General features: G+C 50.6%; 1 protein-coding gene across 1 annotated transcript in view; it reads left to right on the forward strand.

Annotated features, from left to right (window-relative positions):
• The first annotated feature begins 548 nt into the window (after positions 1-548).
• FIGNL2 (fidgetin like 2) overlaps positions 549-25,282 on the forward strand; it is a 43,678-nt gene continuing 18,944 nt past the window's right edge. The window contains exon 1 of the mRNA XM_050925729.1: positions 549-607. The gene's annotated coding sequence lies outside the window, so the exon portion shown is untranslated. The remainder of the gene's footprint in view (positions 608-25,282) is intronic.

A 25,282-nucleotide genomic window follows, 5' to 3' on the forward strand; every position in this document is an offset into this window, starting at 1 on the left:
GAGCATCCCCCATAGTTGTGTTAACCCAGGAACTTACAGCCCCCCCCCCAGGAACCCAGATCAAAGGGCTGAGCCGCTGGAAGTGACCTGGGTGAAGGGATTTCCAGGGGTTGGGGTGCACCCCCACGCTTTGTGCTCTGGCTGATCTCAGCACTTCTCCCCAGCAGCCCCTGGGCCGGGAGGCCACAGCTGATGAGCTGAGCCAGGGAGGAGGCAGCATCTCGCGGCCCATTGGTCCCCGCCCCAGCCCCTTTCTGGCTGAACGGGGGGAGCTGGGGGCGGGCGCAGAGAGGAGGGAGGGGGATCCAGTGTTGCAGGAGAGGCTGAGAGGACCCTGGGGCTTGCGGGGGGATCCCTGGGGAGGGGGCTTGCGGGGGGAGGAGGCAGAGCCCTGGGCAGGGCAGCACTGAGCAGGCTGCGCTCCCCCCTCCCCCGAGCTGCCCCAGCCCAGCCCCGCAGCTCCCGGCCGGAGCAGCCGCCGCAGCTGGCTCCGCATTGTCCCGGCGGCCGCGGGATGCCGAGCCCCGCACCGCCGCCCGCCGCCCCCCGGGCCCGCGGTATCGGGGCCTGCGCCGGGCTCCGACAGGGGTGAAGCCGGAATGAGGAGGTGAGTGGCCGCGGCTGTCAGCGGGGCGGGCGGCTCGGGAGCGGGCCCGGGGGGCGCAGGGGCCGGGTGGGAATGGGGGGGGTCGCGCCGGTTCAGGGAGCGAGTGGGGGGTCGCACGGGGTGTGGGGTTTGGGGGAATTGCCCGGGGGTCAGGGTGCGAATGGGAGGGGGTCGCACAGGGTGTGGGGTTTGGGGGAATTGCCCGGGGGTCAGGGTGTGAATGAGAGGGGGTCGCACAGGGTGTGCGGTTTGGGGGACTTGCCCCGGGGTCAGGGTCTGAATGGGAGGGTCACACAGGGTGTGGGTTTTGGGGGACTTGCCCGGGGGTCAGGATGTGAATGAGAGGGGGTCTCACAGGGTGTGGGGTTTGGGGGAATTGCCCGGGGGTCAGGGTGTGAATGAGAGGGGCTCGCACAGGGTGTGCGGTTTGGGGGACTTGCCCCGGGGGTCAGGGTGCGAATGGGAGGGGGTCGCACAGGGTTTGGGGTTTGGGGAACTTGCCCGGGGGTCAGGGTCTGAATGGGAGGGTCACACAGGGTGTGGGGTTTAGGGGACTTGCCTGGGAGTCAGGGTGTGAACGGGAGGGGCTCGCACAGGGTGTCCGGTTTGGGGGACTTGCCCCGGGGTCAGGGTCTGAATGGGAGGGTCACACAGGGTGTGGGTTTTGGGGGACTTGCCCCAGGGTCAAGGTGTGAATGGGAGGGGGGTGGCACCGGTTCAGGGAGCGAGTGGGGGGGTCGCACAGGGTGTGGGGTTTAGGGGACTTGCCTGGGAGTCAGGGTGTGAATGGGAGGGAGTCGCACAGGGTGTGGGGTTTGGAGGACTTGCCCAGGAGTCAGGATGTGAATGGGAGGGGGTCACACAGGGTGTGAGGTTTGGGGGACTTGCCTGGGGGTCAGGGTGTGAATGGGAGGGACACACATTGTGGGGGGTTGCAGGAGTCAGGGTGTAGGATGCACTGGGATGTGGGGGAGTTGCATGGAGATAATGACCCTCTGGGATAGGGTTGGGGGGGGTCTTCCGGGGGGAGTGCACAGGGCTCTGGGCATGCATGGGGTGGGTGTGCAGGGCAGCTGCATGGGGCTGCAGAGCATGGCCCGTGTGCACAGGGTCAGAGAGCCTGGCTGGAGAGGAGAGAGCGGGGGCGGGGGTGGGTGTAAGGTGCGGGGGGCTGGCGTGTTCGAGGCAGAAGGCTGGGCAGGAACTGAGTGTATGTGGGGGTCGGGGGTGCAGGGTCTGGGTGCATGTTGGGATGATGAGATGCGTCAGGATTGGAGCTGGGGTCTTCAGGGCTGTGGCTTGCTCTCGACCAGAGGTCAGAATTCTCTATCATGTTGGATGTTGGTTCTGGCAGAGTGATCTCTTCCCTGAGAGCGTCTCATCTGCACCCCCGGTAGCTAAAGGCGTTGCCCCCACCCTGATGGATTTTGGGGGTGGGGATGACAGGATATTATACATTCTTGTAGCCTGGCCACTGTCATTAAAGCCCCAGCTGCCCAGGTCCCTACCTCAGAGGCTGCAAGGGATGCGGGTGCATAATGCACTACACTCGAGTTTCCTTCTAGTACCCCAGGGGGTGGGTTTAGCTGTCTGCCAGATCTCACTGACCACTCACCGTGCTTCAAAAGGATTGGCTGCAAACAATATTGTCTTACATTTCTGTAGCATCTGTTATCTCATAGTCACAGTGCTAAAAAAATGCAGCCACTTCTGGGGTGGACAGTGTCTGTCAGACTGGTGCACACAGCTTGCTGTCCAGCCATTGTGGAAGGCCAGTGATTACATAAACATATTGGAAGGCAAACCCCTAAAAGTGCTAATGGGATCTTTAATGTCCACAGAGAGCAGGAAGGATTTTGATGTTTAAGTTCTTATCTAAAATATACTTAAGAAAATTAATATTAATAAAGATAATTAGCACCTGGAACTCATTGCCACATGAAGTGTCTGAGGCCAAAACTTCGCAAGATTCAGAAAGAGACTGGAGATTTATCTGGATATCAGGAGTATCTAGAGTTATAGTAGGTAATGCAACAAAGTTGGAAAGAGAGAGTAAACCTCAGTTCCTTCTACCGTCATCTGAAGGGCATGGTGCTGGCCACTGGCAGAGTCAGGATGCTGGGCTATGTGGATGTGGATGTGGTCAGGGTGGCAGTTCTGGTGTTCCTGTTATTAATTGTCACCTGGCTGTCGCCAGTATGGATAGAGATGCATCCAAACCCCGGAGTGTTTGCGTTTGGTGCCTCCACGTCATCCCAACAATTGTCTGTAAATAGAGTTGAAGCAGCAGATCCCGAGTCAGCAGGCTGCCAAGCAGTTTGGTACCTTTCCTGAAGGACTACCTAGCTGCACTACATATAAAGGCATGTCAGTGTCAGAACTGTGCTGTGGTATGAGCGAAAAGAAGTGCAGGCCACACATTCCTCGTCATCCCAAACACAGGTGCTGGCACTACGGGTCCTGGGGTGAGGCGGCACCCCCTGGCTTGATGTGGTTTCTATTCTATGCAGGGTTTACAGTTTGGTTCAGTGGCTCTCAGCACCCCCACTATACGAATTGCTTCAGCATCTCTGATCCCAAATATTCTGAGCCTCAGTGCAGCAAAAATTGCAGGATCTTCCTCCGCTGGCCGGTATGGTGTTTTTGTGTGTTCCTTTAGACGCCCTGGCTTGTACTCAGTGGTGCGTAGAAGGGTGGCCAATTAACAGAAGAGGAAAAGGGTCTAAATCAGGATTAGGCTCGGTGTAAGCCAGTATCCATGGAGGCTGGATGGTGTGGGGAGTAGGAGCCTAAAGAATGCGGTTGGTTGGTTGGTTGGTTAGTGGTTGTGTTGATAGCAGAACTGTGTATGGGTTGTACAGAGATGTACCTGCTGCTCTCACATGTGTGCCGCGTAACCCTAGCTCCCCCAAAGGGCTCTGATCATGGACTGTTAGCTGAATCTCTGCTTTCTCAGCTCAGAACGTTCCTGGCCCCGCCCCCGACCTCAGGGGCATGTATTCATGTCAATGTCCATGCATGACTCCTGTTAGTATGCACATGTGTGCGGGGAGTGAATGGTTCCAGAGCATGCTATCAATGTGTTTATTGGGTAGAGCAGAAGATCATGTACCTTCTAAGAACAACACCACATACGCCCTCCTTCTTAATTGCCAAGCTAATCAGGCAGGCATGGGACAGCACTGGCCTATTCAAATTTTGTAGAATTAAATTTAAATATAGTGTTTTTTTGAAGCTAGGAAGATTTTTCTTTGATTCTTACTGGGTTTTTGTCCTCTTCCTGCTACAATTAGAAGACAATTCTTTTATTTTACTGTGGTTTGTTAAACAGTAGGTTAAAAAAAGAATATCTCACAAAAAATGGGGTGTGTGTGTGTGTGTGTGTGTGTGTGTGTGAGTATAAATATATAAATAAATGGTCAATTTCTTTGCGCTTCTGCAGATCCTGTGTACTGATTTATGAGACTAATAATTTTGCTTTGGCATGTGAGATATGAATTCTAAATAATAAATAATATCTCAATTTTTAGTGCAAACAAATTGGAAGAATACAAATATGCTTAACTAAATTCAGAATGAAAAAAATCCCTCAACATTTAATATAGTCAATTGAAGAAGGCTATTTTAAGCAGTACAGTTTTGATGAAGAAAATTATTAAAATAACTGGATTTGGCTCTATAATTGAATTATTGATTGTATGCATTTGTATTATGGAAAAACCTCACCAATTTCCTTCCAAATCTTCCCACATGGTCAGGCTGATGGCTGGCCTTGAGTTTTTATGGATCGCTCTTTATGTGCTCGTCAAATGTTGACTGGGAGTGGGGAGGGTGTGTGTGTGTAGAATTTTGTTTTGTGTGAGTGCCAATGTGTAATTTATGTGGGTGTTTGTTCTCAGAGGTTGTTCTGAATTAAACATTTTGGCAGGGTAGAGATGCAGTGGAATTAAACATTTCTTTAGATCTAGTTAGCAGGAATGTATGGACATTTTCTTGTCAAGAGCTTTTTGGGATAATGACTGGCACATATTGTATTGTATCCCTTGAAAATCCTTAGAATCCTGAAATAATATAAACATGCAGGCCTGAAGTCAGCACAGATGTGAGAGGGTGGAACTTTACAGAAGTCAAAGGAGCTGCGCCCGTTTTCACCACTGATGGTTTTGCGAAAGCTAATTATTGATGATGAAAATGCTCTGTGTTAATACTTATTTGCATTTTGCTGCTGGTATCTGGAGTTTCTTTTTCTCTGTTTCAAAAGTGAAACGACAGTTCCTTAAATGCCTGTTGTTTTTATTATAAAAATGCATGAGATCTGATTTAGCAAAGGAGAAGTAGATCCTGGGGTGGGTTTTTGGTGTGGCTTAAGCCATGGAGGAGCAGAGAGCTGCTGTTCCTCTCTCACAATTAGTTTTCTTTTAACTCAGCTCCAGGGAACGGTTTAGCTAGCAGCCTTTGTTCTGCCTCCATTCTCCTTTAGAAGACCCTCGGCATTCTTTCCTTTTGCCATTATCATTTTGGTTAAACAGAAAGGCAAGTTGTGTACCATATGGATCATGTTAACAATTGCTTATCTGGAGCTGGTGTTTTCTTCCCTCTCCCCAACCTTTTTGCTTCTTTCAGACCTCTGAGTGGAGTTTTAATAGCAGCTTCAATTTGAGGCAATCAGACCGCACCGAGTTGCCAGTTTGACAACGTTTCTGTAGAACAGGAGCAGCCTCTCGGTCGCTCGCTCTCAATCTCTTTTGTCTTGTTTCCCAAGAAAGTTCATTTCCCATTTCTGCAGACATATAGCTTCTTCCATGTCACCAGCTGGAAGAGAATTAGCAAATTAAAACATGAATAGCACTAAAAATCCCCAGACAAGCCCTACAGAATATTTGGAAATAACTAAGCAGTTTTGATTTAGCAGAGACCCTGGTGGGCTTTTGGGGTTTTTTTCCTCATGGAGAAAACAGCACAAATTCATGGCCTAGATTCCCACCGTTTAGTCAATAAAGTGCTTTCATGGCACCTGTAGTTCAAAAGCTGTCTTCCTCTGACCTCTCTGTGTCAGGGAGTTTTACTAGGCGACGAGCCTAATGATATTTTTCAGGTTTACCGAGGCTGAAATACGTATACGCACGGAGGCCAAGGGTTTCAGAAGTGGAGATCTCAGTTTGGTCTCCTAAATCCACATTTAGGCTCCTCGGTAAGTAGCTGGAAGGCTCCAACTCATCGCTATTACTCTCGTTTTACATGGCTCCTACTGAGCTCAGTACCTTCTGACAATGAGGGCTGTTTGTTTTAGGAGCCTAAAAATAGATTTGAGTGCTTCACTTTGGGCCCCTGTGATGGCCGCTGGGTATAAACTAGATAATTTTTCACATCTTAGCTCACAGAGCGACTACTACTGATTGATTCCCTTGCAGTAAACAAAAAGTCTCACCAAGGTATTTGGTTGCAAAGTCAGTGCTAAGTCTTAAAATAGCAAAGGTGGATCAGGACGAATAAAAGATTCTGCAGAGGACAAAGGCAGCTTGCAAGGATGTGGCCTGCACCCCATTGTCTGTGCAAGTATCTGGATACATGAAGAGGTGCACAGTGGGTCTCACTTGCAATCCAGTGGTTTTGCGATAGCTTGACTCATTGCAGTTGTCATTTGTACCGCCCCGCAGGTGTGTGTGGCAGCTTGCAGTGCCCCGGCAGCGTACAGTCAGCTTGTTCTGTAATATGCTGAAATATTACTGTCTTTGAAACAGAAAGTTAGATTTCTATTGAAACACCCGCAGTTGACTTTCTTCACGTGTAAAAGACACCACTGCTAGTTTTCAGCAGTTACCTATTACTGCTCCAGATCCTAATACTTCATTCTCCTGTACCTCCTGCCTAGAAATTCCCATCTCCTGTAACTTATCCAAGGTGATAACGAAAGCAGCTATTGTTTCTATGCGGTGAAGGCAGCAGCCTGGGACTCAGTCGCACCACCTCACTTAGGTGGGATCTGAGCTCACTTGAAAATTGGGCCCTTAATTTTTCTGTGTCTCGGTTTTCTTTCCATTAGAGAGAGAGAACAATACATCCCTACCGGGAATAGATTCATGTGTTTGTGCGTTGGTCAGAAACCCTGGTGGGGTTGGGGTGGGCATAGTAGCCACTCTAGAGAGAGACCTATAGAACTGGGCCTTGTGTATTCACATTAATGATTGAGAGAGCCACTGCAGATTTTGCAAACTATCTGATAAGTGAGCAAAAACGTTTTAAAAAACTCTCATGTAGAAAGGTACATCACAAATTGTCCTTTTATTGTTTGCTTGATGAAGTGCAATTCAGTTTTTGTTATTTATGGCACCTGGTAGCAGCAAACATACTGGGACTTATTTTGGGAAAATAACAGTGTCAGTGATGTGAATTCTCCAATCCAATGCTATGCTGATAACTCTTGACTGAAAAATGAGAGGAGACCGCCAGGCACATTTGTGGTATAGTAAACAAGGATTATCTAGGCTCTGGGATTTTTTTATATAGCTTTCCTTTTATCCATTCCTACAATGAGTCTTAACCATCTGCCCATTTACTGTGTGTGTTTGTATCCCTTTCTGACACCACAGTACGTGCATGTGTGTATGGATGGGGTGTGTGCAACTGTACTTTCTGGGATGTAGTAATTAGTCGGTTTCTATTAGAAACCTCAGAATAACAGATTCAAATGTTGGTGAAATCCTGATCGGGATGTGACTTGTATTAGAGCTTCTCGTGAGGAGCGTGGTTCAGTGTTCAGTCTTTGCCTGTTCAGATGCAATCCCTGATTGCATAAATAAGACAATAAAATTGCAGTACCCACACAGTGCTACTGAGGGCAGAAATGATCCGCTGCAGACTTCTGTGGTATAAACCCTGCTCGGTCAAACCCTGCTTGTTCCTACGCCAGATGTTTCTGGTTTTCGGAGCTTTATGAACCTCTGTTGTTCCTTCCCCCTCAACATGAGGGAAATATAGTTGTTAGCAGGGGAAGTGTCATAACCCACAACTGGGGACTGGAGTAGGGGGTGGGGAAGTGTCGTTTGAGCTGGGATTCTTCCATGGAAATGCCGTGCAGCATGGGATGCCTGTATTCAGAGAAGGAGCTTTAGACACCCACATATTAAGCCTGCCTGACACTTTTTTCATCTGTATTTTTGAAAAGCTCTAATGATTCCTGGGTTTGCAGCGGGGACTTTGAAATTTGACAGGGACATCGGCCTGGGGTCGGAGAGGTGCCTTTGGTTGTCCTCAGGAAGAACCGTTCAGATTTGGCCAAGTTACAGACTGTCAGGGATCATCACTTTGGTGCCTGTGTTGCATGCAACAGGAGCTTGCTGCTGAAAACACTCATCTTTCCATCCATACGGAGCATGCTCCCAGCATCCGGCTTCAGCAGGCCACTCAGAACTGACCCTCCGAGGTGTAGGGGGGAACCAGGTGACATGGCTCCTCTTCTGATCAAAAGTCTCTTGGCCTAAGGAGGGTACAGTGGGCTGGGAACCGGGTGGCAATGCGTTTTCAACTTTCCTCTTCTAGTGAGTGGTGTTAGTGACATCTTAGCCCAGTATTTCGCATCCCCTGCTAGTGGCTGGACCCGTAGAGGATAACTGCCTCTTCCTGCTGTTAGCTCTTGTATCAATCCTTTGCCTTAATCGCTGCAGTGGGATGCAGGAACGTAGGACTGGGTCAGACTCAAGTTAGCTTTAGACCAGTATGCGGGCTCTGACAGTGCGCTGTGCCAGCTGCTTCAGAGGAAGGCGCCAGAACTCCACAGCAGGCAGATGTGGGGTCATCTGCCCCCCACGTTAGGTCTCTAGTAGTTACAGATTGGCTTAAACCCTGAAGCACGAGGTTTAATATCTCATCTAAAATGTTTGTCAATATTAGCTGTTACAACTCTGGCTATTCTTGTGTGAAAGTCCAATGTTCAGACCCTCCTGCTGCTGCGCTCAGATAACTGTGGCGGTGTTACAGAGTGAGTAGACGCAGCGGAGATACAGGGGGGCATTTTCCATAGGATGGGATCAGCTGAGGAGGAGGCTCTTGCATCAACAATGGGGATATTGTGGGAGAAGAAGCTGTTGCTAGATGCTCAGAGGGAGTGCACAGGGGAGTTAAGACAGAGGCAGCTTTGCATGCTGTGTGTGTGAAAGGAACGCCCGCAGGACCGATTTCACTCTTTGCGGTCTGAAGTCCCATGTCCGTCCCCCATCCCCCCGGGGAACGAAGGGACTCGAAAACCAAATTCTCTTCAGTGTAAATATTGAGTGCAGGCAAACAGGCCGTGTCCGGGAAAGGCAGGGGGGCACGGACTTTGTCTCGTGTGGATCTTTGTGCTGCGAATTCTCAATTGCCCTCCTTGCTGCTGCTGCTGCTAGGGCTGGAGTCGGAGCGGCGCTGAGCACGCACGGCTTCCATCGACTTCCATGGGCGGGGTGGAGGTTCATCATCTTTCAGGATCAGGGGCCACGTTCGTGGCTTGATGTGTTACTGACTGGGAAATATTCATATTCTGCTACGGCAAAGAGGCCCCAGTTAAGAGCCGAGCTGCCTCGTGCTGCGCAGGCGTAGAACAAGTCCCTGCCCCGGACAGCTTGCATTCTGGATAGGCAATACAGGCAAAGAGCGGGAGGGCGAACAGAGGCAAAGCGACTGGCCCAAGTCCGCACAGCGAGTCAGTGGAAGAGCCAGGAACAGAGTCCAGGTCTGCTGACTCCTGGTGCCCTGTCTGCCAGGCCATGCTCTCGCTGAGGGTAATTCTGTTGGGAACTCGAGCTTTGCTGGCCTGGATGGGCCTTTGTACATAGGAGTAGGTCTCTTGGACTCTCTGCACTGAGTCGTCCTGGTGATACTGAACCTGCCCTGCACCTCAGGCTACCTGCCCAGTGGTGGGTTGATTTTTAAGGCAGGGAACTGAGGCACAGAGCAGGTAAAGGCCAGATTCCCAAAGCACTTGGCCTCTGGGTGCTTCAGCAGAAGATGCACGAATCCCGGCCCTAGGCAGAGGTGGGATAATCTGCCTCACGTTAGGTCTCCTCCACCATTTAGCTAGAGATTGGTTTGAACTCGGAAGCCTGAAGTTTAATCTCTCATCCAAAATTTACATTAGCCTGAACCATGATAACTCAGGGCATTCACATTATCCAGAAATATTCGGTCCCCCTTCGAATCCTGCTGCATTCTTGGCTCAACCATATTGCATGGCAGAGAGTTCCTCGTTGCATGAGAAAGTATTTCCAGTGGATTTAATTGGACGTCCCCATGTGCTCGTGTTGGGAGGAAGGTTGGACGGAAGCTCCAGGTCTGCCTTCTCTAGCCCATTCAGCGTTGTGTTCTGTCCCCGCTGGTTTCCCCTCTAAGGTAACAATCCCGGTCTCTTCAGAAGAGAGTCTTTCCAAGCCCCTTGTCATTCTCATTGCCCTTCTCTGGCCCCCTCAGTTCTGCGGAGTCCTTTCCAGCCGTTGGAACACAGCATTCCTGATGGAGCCAATCTCTGATTTATATCGTGACATTACAGCATCTTCCGTCACGGTTGCCATCCCGTGCATCATGCACCCTGACCCTTTGCTGCTTTGACCGCAGCGGCGCATTGAATGGAGAGTTTCATTCGGCTGGGGAATCACGCTGAATCGCCAACGCTCCGTCCTGCAGTGCCTCGCCTAGGTATTTTTGCAACAGGCTGCTGATGTGGCTTTAGGCCAGTCCCTTAGCCTCAGTTCCCCATCTGTACAGTGGGGATAATGGCGCAGGGCTGTGGGAGGAGAAATGCATTAAAGATTTGTGAGGTACTCAGCTAAGACACAGAGAGAGATTTCTGGGCTATCTCCCACCATGCTGAAGAAGACTGGTTGATGATTGCGAATTTTGCTCAGTCTCAGTTCTGTAGTTCTAAGGAATTCCCCCCCATACCCCCCCACAGAAAAACCAACACGCAGTGAAAGGCCGATCTGAGTGCTGGGGGGCTACAGACGGGACACAGTGTTTCTTAGGACCCAGTGCCTGTTAGGCTGAGGGATCAGCAATTCTGCCAGATCCTTCTGGTGTTCTAGTAGCTTCGACTTCCTCCCTCTGTGTGTGATTGCACGGGGTACGAGTCAGGGGAGCCGATGGAATGCGGCAGAGATGAAAGCTGGACTGGACTGCAAACCTGGCAGAGCAAAGCATGAGTCGCCTTATGTGCGTGGTGGGTGAGAACATGAATCACAGGGTCGGATCTCTGTTTTCAGAGGATTTTACTAGAAGTCCACATTGTTCCATCTCATCATTTCAAGTGTTGATCATCAAACCTTCCTCAGTAGTCAGTATGGTGATGAGAGACCCTGGTCAGATCCTCCACTATTGTAACTCATCCTCACACTGTTGAAGTCAACGAATCTACACTTGTTTACAGCAGCTGAGGATCTGATCTCTTTCCCCCTCCCAGCCCCCTTAACAGGGTTTTAAAGTTACAGCCAGCTCTGAGCTGCAGAGTTTATTTTGCTGTGTAACAGGGGTGTTGTAAAATCCTCCACCTGGCCTTGGGGCCTGTCCTCAGCTGTAGTTAATGTTCGTTAAACTGTACAGACTGCCAGAACAATTTTTCCTCCAATGATGCCTGCGCTGTGTTGCTTATCAGGAACTGCTGATCTTTATGGGGATCCTAATAAACCCATCCAAGGCCTAACAAACACTGCTGAATTATAGGCTAGATCAGGAAGAGACGCACATTTAAATATTGTCTCCCTTCTTCCGCTCCCACCCTCCCCCACGGAAAAAAAAAGAAAAAAATACAGCCATTCCCTTAAGTAACCAGATAATGGAACTAAATATTGACACACGTCTTATTATTAAATTGTGGCAGTGCCGAGTATTGTTTGTATTGGGGAACAGAAAGATAGTGGCTTCCATAATGAGTTGACATCCTAGCAGAGGCCCCAGCTGAGACTGGACCCCGTTGTGCAAGGTGCTGTACAAACAGAGGGTTTCTCTTTACTCAGGTAAAAGGGGAGGGGCTATAAAGCACATGTGAGCTGTCATGTTCTAAAACTCTCATGTCAACAAGGTAAGCTGTACTTTAGCACAACTAAGCCCATGCTGAGTTACAACTTGCCGTGTCTACAAGAGGGTTTCACAATGTGCTAGTTAATCGCTTCTGAAAAACCCACCTTTTATGCTAGCCCAGATAGGCTCCTAGGAAGAGACAGCTCTTGCAATGTAAATAGACAAGGGGTAAGAGGGGAAAGGCCCAAGGTCACCCAACAAGTCAGTAGCAGAGCTGGGACTGGAATGCAAGACTCCCAACTCTTAGCCTAGGGAATGACCCACGAAGCAGCACTTGCATGCTCATGAATAGTTTCTACTGTAGATCCATTCCAGGGGCCTCCCCCTTCGCAAAAAACAGTCTGTTAGTTGCCAGATTATTTAATCTGTTGCTGGGATGCGGCTGCCTTCAGATACTTAGACTGTTCTGTTCACGGCCGTGTTTCCTCGTAAGCTGAACAAGTGAACTCTTCAGCTGGTTCCCTTCTTTGGTGGGTGGGGTTCTTGCTGTCTTCTGGGCTCTCATCCTTGGTTCTGACCCTGAGCCTTTTAAAGGAAAAAAAGATTTAGCCAGTGAGTCTGTGATTGATTTCTGGGCTTAAAGGGACCGTGATGGGTTCATAAGCCTACCTCCTGCTCTGTCTGTCCTTTTTCATGATAGGTCTGTTCATAAACTCCATGTCCCCCGTGCACTGTGCTATGCTGCAGCGCTCTTTAACAACAAAACAAGTGCTACCAACCTAGCTTGCATGGGGCAACCTACCCTACAGTAACAGACTGGAGAGAGCTGCGCCCCAGAGCTCGCAGCGGTCATGAGCAAAGTACTCGACGGCATGCTAGAATCCCGATTCCTCAGCGAGCAGGATAATATGGGAGTAACCATACAGCACTGATGGGAAGAGGGAAGCAATTTCAGTTGTAAAGAGATATAGGAAATGAGCGTGATTAAAACCAACTGGGCTAATGAGAAAGCCCTACGGTGGTGATGCCCCGTTCATAGTGCAGCGCTGGATCAGAATGTATTGGTTTTAGCTGCTTGTGAGCTAGCAAAAGTCTTCTATGTATGTGTTAAAAAAATCCTTACATAGAAAGGGAGAATTGAAAGGAGGGGGTTGCAAAGTGGGCAGCAGTGCGTGTGTTGGGAGCTTGGGTGCAGGGAGGATGCCTGTGCTGCCATATCTAGTGGTAAAGGCTAGAGATGCACTAGCCGCTATGCAAACACAGAATGACAATTGACGGATAAGTTGTGGGTTGGGTAATCTAAGAAGTCCCGGACTGCTGGCTAGAATCTTGATGCTCTGGTGAATGTAGGAGTAATTGATGGCACCAGGACTAATGGTTGCAGAGATATGTAATTAAAGGCCAGGGGTGATGCGCTCCTAACCTGGGCTGTGTACTGGAGGTTACAGGGGTTGAGTGTGTTTTGAAGGTGATGTCCTGCGATTCACGCTGCTGCACTAGGAGGATCTCTGCCAGCCAATGGGCAGCCCAGAATCCAGCAGTCTTGTGCCTCATTGCGATTTGGGCTGGGAATGTCCTGCCATGTCAGAGCTGGGTTAAGTTGCTGTGGGCTTGATTCTCTGCCTAAGGGGCCTGATTTTCTGTTGCCCTGCACCTTGTGTCCTCACTGACCCCAGTGAGGGTATAACTGGTACAGGGAGAATCAGGCCCCCCCCATATACTGTGACATCAGCATTAAACGTGACAAACAGAGCAGATGGGACAATGCAAAAAATGCCACTTGGAATGATGCAAAAATGTTCATATTGTTCAACATTTGTCATTTCAGAGGTAAACAAAGAGGCTTTGTGCTTTGGCGGGTTTCCTGTGCATGCTGGTTGGCTGGTGCTTGACATCGCATAGTGCAGTGGGATCTAGGTGCCCCGAGCTTGCTCTGGCATCCCATACTAAAAGAATATGGATCTCTCTTTGGGGGCTGGTCAATGGAAGAGAACCAGAGTCGACTAGAGCGGCTTAGTTCAAGCATTAAAACTGGATGCATTTAGCCCCAGAGTTCCTTGGGTTCAAACCTAAGAGTGGTGAGGGGGCGGGGGTATTGCACTGTTTCTCACTCAGCCTCAGGTGTGTGCATGTGTAATAACACAACACGTACTGCCCTGGTCATTTCTGGATCTCAAAGCACCTTATGAAGGGAAACAACAGGAATAACTTCAGATTTGCCGAGCGTCCCCTGTTGGTGAGAAGGTGCTGAATGGAACTCTCTGCTTTCTGGTCTAGGCTGCCTAGGACTGGGGGTGGAGTGGGGGGGTGTGGGGCGGGGCGGGATTTGGGGAAGAACACCAAAAGCGTCATGGTTGGGAGAAAGGATGTTTCCTATGGAAACTGAAATTACTGAATGCATTTAGCTTGGTTACAGTTAAGGGGTGTGAAAACTGTCAGGAAGCCCTGGAAGGGTATGGGACCTCTCCCCCTTCCAGTGGCCAATCCAGAGATGGCTACTGCCAGCTAGCTAGCGTCCTCCTGCTTTTAGAGCTAGAGGTCTTTGGGGAGCCTGCCAAGCCAAGATGGGAGGCTGTGGCATGAACATCATGGGGGGAGGATACATGGGATCGTATAGCCAGGGGATGCAATTAAGTGAAGGGCAGTGTAGGCCGGCTGTGGCGGGGAGAGGGTCGTAAGGGTGGAGTGGTGTCCCAAGGGAATGGAAGTGGTCTGGAGCAAGCACTGCACACTTGGCAGCTGGGGGCGCAGCCAGCAGTGGTGAGGAATGGGGTAGGGGGCCTGAGAGCTCCTTCCCTTCAGAGATGTGTGAGCGGCCCCGTGCGTTCGACAGAACAGTGAGACTCACGCTTCTCCTTTTGGAGCCTGGCTGGCCGAGCTCCACGCCAGCGGCGCTGTCTGCGGGCGGTAAGGAGGGAAAGGCTTCCCATCTCAGGGGTGCGAATGGAACTGGGCCCCGGCCTTCCAGGAGCTAAGCTGTGGCCTGAAGGCACCTGGTGCCAGCGCTTGGGAAATAAAAACAGTGAAACCCTTGAAGCCAGAACCAGAGGCCGGTGCTGTTTTCATCGGAAAGGGAGAGGATAAAAAATAATAAATCAGAATAAAAAATAACTGGAAGTGAGAGAGAAGGGGGGTGGGGGGGACTGCAGGGAGCCTGGTCAGTGCACATTCTTATAGCGCAGTATCCACCCTCTGGGATGCGCTCAGCTCTGCCCAGCAGCGTCACTCCCCTGCTCCCCCCTCTGGGTGCTGCTCCCCCATCTTCCCAGCAGCATCCCAGAGGCTCCCCCGCTCTTCCCTCCTCCCTGGGAGCGCTGAATTGGCCGCGCATTAAAGCCATAAATCTGCTAAAATAATAACGTGCCATGGGGGCTCGTGAATAAATTGGACTTTGCTAAACCTCTTCGTGCTTGTTTATCACGTGGCGAACGGGGAGGGTAGAACCACCCTTGATGTCATCTCTCTCCCCCTCCCCAACGCCTCTCCTGGGAACCTGTCTGGGCCAGAGCCCTGATGTCCAAGGTGAGTAAATAACATGGAACAGGAGAACTTCATGCCCTGGATGGATTTATAGTTACCTGAGAAGACATTAAATGCTCAGGCCTTAGCGTCACTCAAAGAGGGGGTTGTTTCGATGAATGCTCAGTCCAGACTCAAACAGATCAAGGCGTGGAATATAGAAAGGGTGCTAGGAGAAGGTGCCCGGGCATTTCCATTGCAGAGAGATGATCTAGGGAAGACCTGTGGCTCCAAACACCTCTGAATGTTAAGGAAGTGTGGGTCTGGGCCTGCTCCGCTCATCTGGCTGCATTTTAAATAAGTTTAGCTAATCAGTGATCCCGATGCAGCCTGCTAAGGAGCAGATGTTGTGGCATCACCTCTCCTGGCCAAGATCTGACCAGGATGGTCCTGGTGTTATAAAACCCTGTGTGCCTAGTTAAGCCTGCTTGGCCTATGCTGAAGTCTTCACTGATTTCCAGATGAGCTGAAAACGGCAGTTGTGCAAGCAGAGTGCAGGCTGTCTGCGTAGCAGGCCATGTATAGTGAGCATGGCTCTCCGTGTGCTGTAACATGCCTGGCACTTCTTCCAGGGTTCTGGGTGCCTGGTTGTCAAAGGTGGGTATGGGTCTCAAATTGCACCTTCAAAGGGTTGGGGAGTGCGGATCTAGGGGCTGGGTGGGGGAAGGTTGGAGTCTGGAGGGGGGGGTGTTTCCCAGTCAGACATAAGGAAAACTACCAGATTACATTCTCTTTCTCTCCCCCCTGCAACAACTAGTGACCTTAACAGGACCTTGTGACGGGGGACTGTAGCAGTGGGAGGAACTCCGTCAGTCCAAGAGCTCCAGGCCATTAATGAGATCGGCACACCGTGCGTCAGGCAGCGGATTCACCAGTGATACTGCCTCTGTTTCCCTCCTGACCTCCCTGGCTATGTGCAGGAGAAGAGATGGGCCGGGGCCCAGCTTCTTGTCCTGGCAGTGGGACGTTCTCCATCTGTTTTGTGCAAGTACCCCCGAGTCCCAGGATGTGTCTACACGGCAATCACAGAGCGTAGAGACACTTGAGCTAGCTTTAACTGAGTGAGCTCGGGGGCCGGAGGAGCAAAGCCACAGCACCATGAGCGGGCTGGCTGCCCGAGCAATTACTCAGTGTCCCACGTCCACGCCGAAGCTCCTGCTCCCCTGGCTCCAGTTCCCAGCCAGCTAGGTTAAACCTGGCTCATGTATGTCTGCACACGCTACTGTGACATCCAAGCCCTATGACTGCAGCGTGGACGCACCATTAGCATCGCCAGTGCCATGTTCTCCCAACACCTAGGTCATCTCTCCACTGCCAGCTTACCATCCCCTTTCAGTGTCACTTCCCCTGCCATGTTGAGGTTTCCCTGTTCATCGACCTTTTAGTGCCCAAATGTGGCCCAGAATCCTTTGCATTGGTGCAAATGTTTCTGAGGCACGTGGGAATGGTACAAACTGAGCAGAGGTAGGGCAGGGTCCAATGAGCAGGAATTCCACAGGTGGAGTGGAGAAACAAAGGTGCCCGCCCAAGGTCATGCACTGAGTCTGCAGCAGAGATGAGAGTAGAGCCAGGAGTCCTCACTCCCAACCTTGCTACTTTAGCCACATGACCATCTGTGCCTGTCCTACAGGGGAAGCCCTATCATTTTGTGTCTCCCCAGTAGAACGGTGTTTTATACAGAGGAGCTAGTTTCCTTCTGGTTATCCATGCTGTGAGGCTCAGTGAGCGGGGTGATGCCTCCAGCTCTGTATTGTAGGACACTAGTTTGTGCATATTCTGCTTTGCATCATCATAACCTGTGCCCTGAGCAGCTCAAGCCACGGGACAAGATTGATCTCTTAATTTCACTGGTGTAAATCCGGAGTAACTCTGTGGAAGTCAGTGGATTTACAGCGATGTAACCTGGCTGTGGCCTGGCAGCTGGTGGTTATTCTGTGTGAGCTAGGTACGTGTTCTAGAAATAATATGATTATGTATCTGACCTTGGGCTATTCACATCCTCCTCTTACAAGGTGATTACTTTTTAATGAGCGGCTGCTGAAAAGAGAGGAAAATTAATTATTTCTGCCTTAAGATTAGCTCTGGGAGACTAGAATAGCTCTGGCCCAATCAATAGCATCTTGCCAGTTGGACGGAGCCACGCAGCCTTGCATGGTGCTGTGGGGTGCGGTGCAGATTTTCACCCCATGATTCCATGGCACTGGGAAAGGGAGGCTGCTGTGGCCCTATGGGGAAGTGCCTGAGTCGGAGGAGGTTGTGTCACTTATATTTGTGCGGTGTAAGGTCTGGAGTGTGGAGTCAGAACAGGCAATGCATTGCACTGTGTATTCTTATGGACGCCCACAGTAAACAAAGGGGAAGGCAGCTGGTGCTATGACTAGCAAACGCTTCCTTTCCCGGATACCGAAATCTCAGCATTCACGCGTGCAGTTTGCAGGACAGTCTGCAATGCGCCCCAGTCATGGTCCTTATTTGGGGAATACCGCCTATTCCACTCGAAATGGGGGGGTCTTTATTGTCTTACATAAATGTTAGGGTGCAGTATAAAACCCTAGGGTAAGTGGACTCTAGTAGTGCTAAGAATCCTTGGTCAAGTTTGCCTCATAGTGCAGGGAGCTGCAGAAATGTATGGCAAATGGCAGTCCCTGCTCCAAAGAACATACAGTCTAAAAGGACGATATTATACTTACCGGTGGGGGTACAGGACTGACAGCTGGAACTCCTGGGTCCCGTTCCTGCCCATTGACAATAACAATTATATTGATGCAACACAGCGCCCCAAGCTTAACAGAATGCAAGCCAAGAATAAAGTGCCACTGCTTTGAAATAGAGACTGTTCTAATGCAGAAGTGAAGGCAGAAGCCCTAAACAGCATGTGGGTGGGTGGGGGGTGAGAGAGGAAAGCTCAAAGGGTCGTGTGAGATACCCCATAGCAAGGAAGAGCATAAGGCAGGGGTAGGCAACTTATGGCACACGTGCCAAAGCCGGCATGCGAGCTGATTCAGTGGCACTCATGCTGCCTGGGTCCTGGCCACTTGTCTGGGCGGCTCTGCATTTTAATTTAATGGAAACTTCTAAAATATTTACTTTACATACAACAATAGTTTAGTTATATATTATAGACTTCTAGAAAGAAACCTTCTAAAACATTAGAATGGATTACTGGCACATGAAACCTTAAATTAGAGTGAATAAATGAAGACTCAGCACGGCACTTCTGAAAGGTTGCCGACCCCTGGCAAAAGGGTTGGGAAACTCAAGGAGTCATGATTCTTCATGCTCTGTGCGACTTGTAGTCAGATTTTCTAAAGAGCTTGGTTTCCAAATACACAGCCTTACCAACTTGATTTCATCACGAGTCTTGCAATATTTAATGATTTGCTTAAAGCCCCAGCTGTTGAGGTCTCAGAAACCTGAAAGCGACTCAAAAGAATCACTAATTAAAAAAAAAAAATTATCACATTTGGGATCTGACCAATGATTTTTTTGAACACTTGACGGCACCAAATACCCAGTGTTGGTGAATGACATTGCAACAGTTTGGGCCAGATTTTTCACTAAAGCTCAGCCCCGCAATGCACTGAGCTCTCATGAAAAATCTGGCCACTTATTTTGACGCTTAACTAGGAGCAGTGGGAGTGCTGAGTACATCTGGAAAAGTATGTGCCTCAGTTTCCCCAGTCTGTAAAATGGGAGTGAAAAAACAGCAGTGAGTGCTTTGAGATCTCAGACAGTAGCTGGTGTGTAAATTCAAAAGGAGAGTATTCTAGTGAATGGAATGGAAAAGCTGCTTGTGAATGGAGTGCTGCGGGGATCCTGGCTTTTCAGGCAGTCAGGATGGCCTGCAGAAAAGAAAAATGAGTCAGAAGGCTGGTGGGGAACAAAGGGATCCTGGAGGGACCTAATGCTCCCAGAGGGAACTCATTACACTCTGCGAGGCTCCTGATGGGAGAGGCCGCAGGTGTCACTATCAGGGCCTGAACGCTGAGGTGATGAGTGCCCTCAAAATCCACTGGAGTTGGAAGGAGTCGTGGGCTTTAGCACCTGACAGGATCTAGGCCCCATGCCAGCCCTATGTCTCAGCATTTCTCAGTGTGGGGCACGACCCCTGGGGTGGGCATGAAGGATCCATGAGCTGAGGTGGGTTCACATTTACCAGTGTGTGTGGGGGGGAATTGTTTTCATTTTCCTGGAGGTCGGCTCGGTTTTCAAACACTCAGGAGACACTGCTCTGACCTACCTGGGCAGATCGAACTGTGGGGCTGTACGATACCTAGCGGTGGGGCCCTGGTCAGAGGTTGGGTCCTTGGTCCATGGCCCTATCGCACTACAAGTAAAACACAATTTCTCTAGCTAGAATACTTGTCTGACCCCCATCACCACACTACCTGAGTGCCTCACAGTCTTTAACGTGCTTCTGTTCACAACCCCGCTGTGACCCAGGGCCAGGCTGCTATCCCCCAGCACATGTGGGGCACACAGACTAAGCGACTTGCCCAGGGTCAAAAGGGAAGTCAGTGGCAGAGCAAAGAATTGAATTTGAAATTATCAGAAACATTTTCAGTGACACAGATGCCTTCGTCCCCGACGTAGCTGGAATCTCCCTCTCTCTCTGATCTAACCCTTGTTCGGCACCATTGCCTGTTGCATCCATTGCCATAATATATCTGTGCATCACTGTGCCATCTCTAAGTGACTTACACCAGGGATGTATTTATCCATGTAGACTTGGAGCTTGTCTAGACTAGGGAAATTAGCACCAGCCTAATTAACATGACTACATTAGTGAAAGTGGCACCATCTTGTGCCCATGCCATGCATTGCTTACTTTAGGAGTCAAATAGCAAGAGGTGTGATAGAAGTGTATCGAATACTGAATGGGCTAGAGCATCTGTTCTCCTTGTCCTGTAACACAAGCTAGAGGAGACACTCCATGAAATTAAAAGGTGAAGAAGTTCAGAATGGATTAAATCCAATATTGTTTCACACATGGAATTAGACTGTGGAACTCTCTGCTGCAGGAGGTCATTGGGGATAAGAACATAACAAGATTCCAGGACAGACTGGACATTAATATAGCTACTGAGGAAATCCAGAGTTGCCATAATTAATAACAAGCCATTTTGCAGAAGGGATATTGACACTCCTGCCTCAGGGCTTAAACCAATGTCTCCTGATTAGGGAGCAGAATGAGCCCTAATGTAGGGGGCAGATTATCCCACATTTGCCTCCTGCACAGTTCTTACACCTTCCTCTGAAGCCTCTGGTGCTGCCCTCTGTGGGAGACAGGATACGGGACTAGATGGACCTTGGGTTTGATCCACTCTGGCAAGTCCCATGTTTCTGTTTGACCCTGGTTTAAAATAGCCCTAGTGTAGAAAGGGGCTCAGCTTGTTTGTGCTTTGGAGCAGGGGCACTGTCTCTTCATCGCGTGTACGTGCAGCAGCTCGCTCAATGGGGTGTTGAGTCCCAGGTTTGAAACCTCCAGGAGCTGCTGCAGTATTAGTAATGAATTCGGTGGTGTATAAACCCTTGTTTGCTACCACCCAGCCTCCCCCCAAATACGACGCCCTGTGACAGGTGAAAGAGCTACTTGAGAAAAGCATGCTCTAATTTGACACAGGAAATCAGTGCTGGTTTCTTACAGGATCAATAATCTGTCCTATAAGGCATGTGGCTTCATTGCTCTGTTTGCGTCCCCCTACCCTCCACTCCACACCCCCATACACACACCCCATGCCTTGCCTATTCTTCCCCTGTATTAGCCTTTGGGCTTTGTTAGTTGCAGGTTGAGTGGTTCAAATGTGTTAATTCCCTCCCTTGGGGCTCTGTCCAGCGTTTGTAAATTCCCAGAGACGGTTTGTCATTGGCCCGCACAGCACAATGAATACGCAGAGGGGGCTGCTGCGCCAGGTCCTGCGATCCAAGTGGCTGCTTGTTAATTCGTTAGAATAACAGAGCTGCAAACAGCTCCTTCCCTCCATCTCCAAAAACCCCACTAGGACTGATAGGGACTTTCCTCTCTCATCCTCCAGGGTGAATTCTTCACCTACTGACTGTACCTTTACATGGTTACAGGCAGCTCAGCGAGTGATACAGTTGTCGTCTGGGTCTCAAGAATATCTCCTGACCTGGCAGATTCCAAGATGGGGAGGGAGCTTGGTGGTTGTTTAATAGGGTAAACCCAACCCAGAGTGGTGAATGGATTCTCTGAGCCAACAGAGGCCCTGTCTGCATTAAAGAAATTCACGTGGGCAGGGCCGGCTTTAGGCCAATTCCACCAATTCCCCTGAACCGGGTCCCTCGCCAAGTGTGAATCTCTTCCCTGGCTAGAGTCGCCTTTTTAATTTTTACTCACCTGGCGGTGCTTCGGGTCTTCAGCAGCACTTCGGCGGTGGGTCCTTCGCTTGCTCTGGCTCTTCGGCGGCACTTTGGTGGCAGATCCTTCAGTGCCGTCGAAGACCTGGAGCGAGTGAAGGACCCACCACTGAAGTGCCGCCAAAGACTCGGAGCACCGCCCGGTGAGTACAAGCCCCATGTGTTTTTTTACATGTTTTTTTTTTTGGTCATCCCTGCCGGGGTCCTGTCAAAACTGTTCAAATTGGGCCCCACACTTCCTAAAGCCAACCCTGCACATGGGCAGAACCCCAGTGCTATGCCTACCTCGCTGCAAAGCTGTAATGTGGCCGTGCTGCATAGGTGCATAGCCAGGCAGCTTCGCCCTGTCACATATCAAACTGAGCTGCGTCAGTGTGAGTCCCTTTGTGCTTGTGTCTGTCTGCATTTGGAGGCATCCCTGGTGTGATTCCAAGGCTGTCATGACACCGGCACAAATTTCTTTAATGAGGGAAGTGGAGCTGGTCATAATTTTATGTTAAATGCTTTTGTCTGTGAAAATAGGCTTTGTTGTCCAAACCGAAATGTATGTGGGAAATCTCCACTTTCAGTCAATGTTTAGGGGCGGTTAATAGGAAAACTGAAACCCATGCGGTCCTTCTAACCCTATGATTTCTATGGACATTTTGTAAATTTTATTGTATTTTTTTACTTTCTTTATTCAGGTTTTTGGCAAGTGAAGGAGTTTGGGTTTCGTCAGAAATTTTTCTTTTTTTTTGGCAAAAGCTTGAAAATATTTGACATTTTTTTTCACAGGACCAAAAACGTCTCCTGTCCAGCTCTAGTATGAAGTGCCAGATCCCAGTCAGAGTCACAAGGGGGAAATCAGAAGTAGCTGCATTAAAAGCCAACTGACTTACTCTGGATTTACACTTACACACCTGAGATCAGGGCCAGCCCCAAAGCCCCAGTCAGTCTCCTGCTAGGATGACTGGGCCTTGTTTAACCTCTTCATTTCTTTTTGGGGTCAATAAATAAATACCAGGGAAAATCCTGCCGTCTTTACTGAGGCAAAATTTTCATTGTCATTGACTTTATTGATAGACTGAGGATTTAAAATGGCATCTTCAGTTAGTTTAAAATGTTCCAAGGGGTGGTTTACTTTATTTTAAAACTGAAAGGTGCAGTGTGACCTTGCTTAGCTGAGCGTCAGTTGTCCCCGAGCTCTCAGTTACCTGAACTGGTGGCCTCAGAGGTGTCTCAGCTGCAGTGAAAACTACTTTGATTAGCTGACTATTTCAGTTCCCCCCCGCCCCAGTGTTTTTTCAGTTAATCAGACTTGTGCTGATTTAGGACCCATTACAAGAGATTCAAGGGGACTTGGTCACCATCCTGTTAGCCCCTGGCCAGGTTACAAACCCTGCTCCGTTAGATCGAGGAGGAGGAGGAGAGGTTTTAACCATGTTTCAAAACTGAGTGAGAGCCTTTAGAAGGTGACAAGACCTGCCGGTGCCAGAGACTGGAACCTGCTCTACAAACTAGAACCATGTTGTAGCTGCCTAAGGGGATAACTGTGGTGCAGGCTGGCCCCGGACTCCATTGTCGGGTGTAGATGGATGCTGAGGCTTAGGTAGGGTTGCCAACTTTCTAATAGCACGAAACTGAACACCCTAGCCCTGCCCCTTCCTGAGGCCCCGCCCTGGGGCTGGGAATGAGGGCTTGGGGGTTCAGGAGGGGGCTCCAGATTGGGGGGGTGTCTCAGGGCTGGGGCAGGGGGTTGAGGCTTGGGGTTGGGGCGTGGGCTTACCTGGGGCGTCTCCCGGTCAGCGGTGCAGGGGAGGCTAAGGCAGGCTGCCTGCTTGTCCTGACATCGCGTTGCACACGCCCCGGAAGCAGCCGACAGGCCTGACGCTATTAGGCGGAGGGTGGGGCAGGAGGCTCCGCGCGCTGCTCTCGCCTGCTGCAGGCACTGCACACACCCTCCTCCCCCTGCTCCCATTGGCCGGTTTCCAGCCAATGGGAGTGCGGAGCCAGTGCTTGGGGCTGGGGCAGCGCACAGAGCCCCATAGTCCCCCTGTCTAGGAGCCGGGCTTACTGGCTGTTTCTGGGGTGCAGCGCAGTGTCCCAGGACAGGCAGGGACTAGTCTGCCTAGCTTGCAGCACCGCCAACTGGACATTTAACGGCCCAGTCGGCAGTGCAGACTGGAGCAGCCAGGGTCCCTTTCCAGCCGGGTGTTGTGGTAAAAAAAACCGGACACCTGGTCACCCTAGGCTTAGGCTTTCAAAGGGGCCTAGGGGAGTCCAGCACCCTGAATCCTTCTATCCCTGTTTTGTGTTTCTAGTTCTACCAATTCAGCTGAACTTGTCAGGCGAAGGGAAGGTCACTTCAGTGAGCAGAAAGGTGTAGGGGTGCGTGTGCGCACGCTGCAGAAATAGAAAATGTTTATACATGCAGAGAGGGCTGGAGCGGCGCTGCTGTTCTTGGAAGTTGGCATTTTTCTCATTCTGTAGCATTCACACACACGCTCTGTCTCTCTCACATACGCACTAGACCCCTCCCCCGCCTGTTCCAGAGCAGATTTCCCGCTGGGCTTATTTACAGCCCATGAAATCCAGGTTACTCCCAGCTCAGACGCAACCAGCCTCCCACTCTGGGAATGCTCCGCGGACTAGCGAGGCCCTTGCGGAAAGCTCTGCCCTGCTAGGAGCTTCAGTGGTTATTTACCATGCTGGAGTACGTAGGCACCATGTTTCCTCCTCTCCTGGCTCAGCTAGAGGGCCCGCAGAGGCTGCTCTGTACCAGAGGCATGTGAGGGACAGGTTGGAGTTCTTGGTTTGAGCCCCCGCTGCTCTTGTGCGGTGGAATGAGGCTAGCAGCTGCAGGACTCTGCTGCTGCCACACAAAGCACTTTCCCAGACACGCCTTCAGTGGTTTCTGGTAGTTTGAAACAGTTTAATTGGAGCCCCGGAGGATGGTGATGTGGGCCAGCCTGCTCCTGAATGGCCCTGTCCCTGCCCACGAGCTCAGCTTTGAGGCAGGCAGGTAGGCCGCACTGGAAAGCAGGTAAATGCCTCACGGTGCACACTCCCCATGGGCCAAGCCATAGGGCAGGATTCTGCTGCCAGGTCCTGCCTCTCTGCGCTGCTCTGGCTGCAGGAGGAGAATTGCCCAGCGCAGGCCTACTATGTGTGACCCTGTGCTGCCCTCCCCCCACGAACCCCTCGGTGGGGGCATGACAGGGCGTGCAGGCCCCTCGCCTGGTGCTACAGAGGCTGCAACGGAGCCCCCCAGAGACTGCCACCAGTTTGAGCACCCCCAGCTGTAATTTAAACCCGGGGTCAGTCCAACCCCTGGCATAGCTTGGCATCCCCAGGGCACAATGGCAGCTTAAAGCCACTTTCCCAGGGCTGCTTCTTGAGGAGGGCCAGCGTGGCATTGTAGCGTTTAGCCCACTGTGCCCCTGGATTCTGCTCCCAGCCCTGCCACTGCCCCTGGCTGACCTCAGCCAAGTCACTGAGGCTTGCATTTGCAAAAGCACCCACCAAGTTAGCTGGCCCATCTGGAGGCACCTGGGGCCAGCTTTACGAGGGGCTGGGCACCCACGGCTCCGACTGACTTAGTTTGGAGTGCTGGGTGGACACCTGAAATTAGAGGTCACTTTCAGAAATGTAGGCCTGAGTTTCTCTCTCTGCCTCCATTTCCCATCTGTCCAGTGGGGATAACCCTCACCTGGTTCAGTCTGTGCTTGTCGGGGCATTGTCATGCTGCCCTGTGGAACTCGGAGTGTTCTGTACTGCAGTAACTATTCTGTTCAATCTAGGTTCCCAACACGGTGG

The sequence above is a fragment of the Gopherus flavomarginatus genome, chromosome 16 (genome assembly GCF_025201925.1).
Source record: "Gopherus flavomarginatus isolate rGopFla2 chromosome 16, rGopFla2.mat.asm, whole genome shotgun sequence".
Classification (NCBI taxonomy): Eukaryota; Metazoa; Chordata; order Testudines; family Testudinidae; genus Gopherus; species Gopherus flavomarginatus.